This window comes from Syngnathus scovelli, chromosome 1 (genome assembly GCF_024217435.2).
Source record: "Syngnathus scovelli strain Florida chromosome 1, RoL_Ssco_1.2, whole genome shotgun sequence".
Lineage (NCBI taxonomy): Eukaryota > Metazoa > Chordata > Actinopteri > Syngnathiformes > Syngnathidae > Syngnathus > Syngnathus scovelli.
In genome coordinates this window covers 1,015,484-1,020,083 of record NC_090847.1, presented here as the reverse complement: position 1 = coordinate 1,020,083, position 4,600 = coordinate 1,015,484, and the positions used below count along the sequence as shown (strand labels likewise).

The window sequence follows — 4,600 nt, the reverse complement described above, 5'->3', positions numbered from 1 at the left end:
CTTTGATTGCTTCCCCTGCAGCTGGTCAATCAAGCAGAGGAAGCAACCACTTCATCTTACTCTGCATTGTGAGGGCAAGACAAGATTGATTTAATCATTATAGTTTACATTCCAACATAATCCTACGATAAAGATAACCTGGAAAACCCTAACAGAGTTAATTTAACTCGGGTGGTTAGATTACGGACGAATCTCCGAACCCGGCTAAAACAAACCCGTTACCGGGAAGCCGGGGGCACCTTAATGCAAGAGGTGCGTTTGACAGGTCATATGCAAAAGTTTCATTCATATGTAAAATAAATTTCAAGATTTTCCTTTATAAATCATTGGCTGTTCAGATCAGCAATATCAGTTAAACATATCATATAGCGGACAGAGACAAAGATAATTGAAAAGTGAAATGAAGTTCATGGGAGTTACAGATTTGTCAAGAAGAATGGTCCAATATACCTTCAACCAGAATCCACACTCTCATTGGAAGCTTTAGGAAGTATCTCGAGCAGTGGTTCTTAACCTTGTTGGCGGTACCAAACCCCACCAGTTTCATATCAAAGTCAAAGTCAAAGTCAGCTTTATTGTCAATTTCTCCACATGCCAAAGACACACAAAGAAACCGAAATTTCGTTCCCCCCTATCCCACGGTGACAAGACATGGCCCACAACAGACAAACAAGTGAACAAGTATAACAAAAGCGTGCTGAATAAATAATGAATAAATAACAACAAATAAATAAATAAAAAAGAGGAGCAAAAAAAAAAAAAAAAAGGAGCAAGTGCGCGTACAGCAGACATTCCAGAAAATAGCGCAACAGTGCCGCACGCTACGCAGAAGGGGGTAGCGAGTTCAGGGCCCTAACAGCCTGGAGTAAGAAGCTGTTGGCGAGTCTGGTGGTGCGGGAGCGCAGGCAGAACGTCAAACAAAGAGTGAGCCGGGTGACTCACATCTCTCGCAATCGAGGTTGCCTTGCGGGTGAGATGGGAGGTGTAAATGTCCTTCAGGGAGGGGAGTGAAGCACCAATAATCTTACCAGCCGTATTCACTATGCGCTGCAGGGCCTTCAAGTTCTGTTCAGTGCAGTTACCACCCCAGATAGCGATGCAACTGGTGAGGACGCTCTCAATGGTGCCACGGTAGAATGTAGACACGACTGCCTGAGGAGCACATGCACGCCTGAGCAAGTACAGGCGGCGCTGAGCTTTCTTTTCCAGTGACGAGGTGTTTGCGGACCAGGAGAGGTCCTCACTGATGTGCACCCCCAGGAACTTGGTGCAGCTCACCCTCTCCACCACAGCACCGTCGATGATCAGCGGCAGGCGGCGCTGAGCTTTCTTGCAATGCAATGCATGATAGGCATGTTTTTGCCGATATATTATTTTTACTTTATTTTTTATGGTTTGTTATGGTTGCTGCCATCACCACTAGATGGCGACGAAGACAAAGGAGGTGAACAAAGGCGTGGGGGTAGGGGCAATGAAGGGTAGAAAAAGAAGCAAAGCATGGTGATAGTGTCTCTTAATCTATGTTTTACTTAATTTATAATGCTTTGGTTTTGTAATGACCAAAGGTACTTTTTAAACAGTTCTACGAATCCTGTTTCATCCACTGAGTGTGTATGTGTGCCACACGTTTTTAGCAATTAAGCCCGTGACTGAAGATGGCGTGTGCGGTAAAGACGTCGGCCCGGCAACTTGTACAGTTCATACCTACCTGGAAGGGGAGACACCATGATCAAGAAGGTGGTTCACCCAAAGTGAGGCTCAGCCATTACACTCTGGTTGTGCTGACCTCTGCAAATTCCCCTACTGTGGGAATCTCAACTGCATTATTTCTGGTAGTGGGGGACTGTGTTCGCGCTCTCCTCTGGTCTTTCTGATGAAAACAAAAATTAAGCGCAGTAGTACGCACATGGAGTTGAAGTCTGCGATGCTGTGACACACTGAACGCTTTTGATTATGTAATTAACTGTACTCTGGAACTGTGTGTCAGGGTTTTCCAGATTATCCTTATCGTATGATTATGTTGGAATGCAGCCTGTAATAAATAACGTAGCTAGATTAGCTTTATGCTTATGTTGGAATGCAACCTGTGATAAATAACCTAGCTTGTCCCATCCTACACAAAGTCGTAAAACACCCTTTGCTATGTTTTGACTAGTGGTCAAGGGCTTTCTCTATTCAGTCCACTCTTACCCCCACCCTGTTTCTCTTAATAAAAATGCTCTTGCAGGAGCCGTGAGTCAGACCTCCATTCGAACATCGCTGTACGCACAGCGACAAATGGACTCTCCACCTGCAGGTGTCTAAAAGGACTTACTCGTCTCCCGTGTGGTTCTTGCAAAATAAGTTGGAGTGAGCGAATCTCTAACACTGTGCATTTGCTCGCTAAACTGTATTCACCAAATTAGTAAATGCAAAATAATATGTAATTACCACGTTCCTGACTCGTCATATGATATGAACGTGTCAAAACCTTTTTGTCGGCTGTAGGTCTGTCTTTTTAAGAATTCGCCGGATTGTTTTTCCTCATACATCACAAGTATGGATTTCTAGAGAACAACTTTTACTTTCTAAAGTAAAATGACAGAAATATTTTCAAATGTCAAATATCAAACGCCACCAACGCAGTGGAGGTGAATTACACTCCAAACCATGCCAGCAACGTCAAAAGCCTCAATTATTTGCGACACAAGCGAGACATAGAGCATTTCTGAAGTTTGAAAAACCATTTGAGAAATTACGATCGTATTTTGTTTCCTGATTTGTGTTGAATAAAGTTATGAAATTACAAATTTTCAAATAAAACACAGGGATGGGATCATTTCCCGTTCTCTCAGACCAAAAGTACACGTACCAAGACATACAACTGTTTTTACCTTCAATAATCAAAATAGACGCCCAATATAATTGAAAGAACGAGCGCCGTCAGTGTTCGATCAGATACCTACAATCCTGTGCGCCAACAATGTTTAAAGTAAGTGAGACATTAATGAACACAAAATACTCGTTTAAACATTCTATTTTGCTTGAGTCCTTGTAAGTATAGTAAATCCATCAACTTCTATTGTTTGTATGTTGCTGCAATTTGAGTGCGAGACCGCCTGTGAATTTAGTGAGACCAGCAGTGGGATGGCCCGTTTTGACTCAGATTTTCAGATACTCGTTCCTCTTCAGATCGAATAAATCTTTCGCCTTTTACTAAAGATTTCTGTGGAGAGGAACAATAAGAGTATATCATTTCCGTGGAGAGGAACAATAAGAGTATATCTCAATTTGTTGATGCTCTGTGAAAGCAGAGCGTTCTTTCTCTTTTTGCAACGGATAGCCGCCTATATCATACTCCGTGCAACAATCATACGTTCGCATAATTCATACCGGCACATATGTGAACATGTTCACATAAACAGAGAAATTATGCCGAGAATTATGGAGACAGCTTCCTGGACCTAGTCTACTCGGCGCAAAAGGGAGCTTTCAAAGCCACCCCCCTCCCCCATCTGGGGCTTTCTGACCATCTCACCGTTTTGCTTTTGCCCGCATACAGACAATTGGTAAAGGCATCCAGGCCGGTTCGGAGGCGGGTTCGGGTGTGGCCTGAGGGTGCCTCCAATGCACTTCGTGACTGCTTCGACACCACTGACTGGGACTTGTTTAAGCAGGCAGCCACCTACAACGATTGGACGGACATAGAGGAGTATACTGACTCTGTTACCTCTTACATCACGAAGTGCATCGATGATGTGACTTGCTCGAAATCCGTTGTCACTCGCGCGAACTGGAAGCCGTGGCTGACGGGGGCTGTCCTCAGACTGTTGAGGGCCAGGGACAAGGCTTTCAGAGCGGGGGACGAGGCTGGCTTGAGGACAGCGAGGGCCGACCTGTCCCGAGGCATCAAAGAAGCGAAGAAGGCGTTCTCGTGCAAGGTCTCCACCCACTTCAAGGACAGCAAGGACGCACGTAGCCTTTGGCGGGGCATTCAGACCGTCACGGACTACAAGCCCGCGCCGAGGAGCTGTGAGGGCGACGTCCGTCTGCTGAACGATCTGAACCGCTTCTTTGCTCGCTTCGACGCCCAGAACAGCACTTGCCCGCTGAAGACCACTCCCCCCCCACACAAGCAGCCTCTGCGCCTCTCTGCCGACAGTGTGAGGAGGGCGCTTGCCGCTATTGATACCCGTAAGGCGGCGGGCCCTGACAACATCCCGGGTCGAGCGCTGAAGGACTGCGCTGGGGAGCTGTCGGGTGTCTTCACGGACATCTTTCACGTTTCCCTGCAGCAGCCCATCGTCCCTTCGTGTTTCAAGGCTGCCACCATCGTTCCTGTGCCGAAGAAACCTGCACCGTCCTGCTTCAATGACTACCGCCCCGTGGCACTGACGCCCATCATCATGAAGTGCTTTGAGCGGCTTGTCATGGAGCACATCAAGTCCGTTCTTCCCCCCACCATTGACCCTTTCCAGTTTGCGTACCGTGCCAAGCGGTCCTCTGAGGATGCCATCTGCTCTGCTCTCCACTCGGCCCTCACCCACCTGGAGAGAAAGGACTCATATGTGAGGTTGCTGTTTGTGGACTTCAGCTCTGCCTTCAACACCATTGTGCCGCA

General features: G+C 46.6%; 1 non-coding gene and 1 pseudogene across 1 annotated transcript; both read left to right on the top strand.

The window, feature by feature from the left end:
- Window positions 1-1,700: 1,700 nt before the first annotated feature.
- Window positions 1,701-1,864, top strand: LOC125993970 (U1 spliceosomal RNA). Its single transcript, XR_007490454.1, has one exon. It is a non-coding gene; the product is annotated as a U1 spliceosomal RNA (small nuclear RNA).
- Window positions 1,865-3,153: 1,289 nt separating this feature from the next.
- Window positions 3,154-3,297, top strand: LOC125993999 (U5 spliceosomal RNA; annotated as a pseudogene).
- Window positions 3,298-4,600: the final 1,303 nt, after the last annotated feature.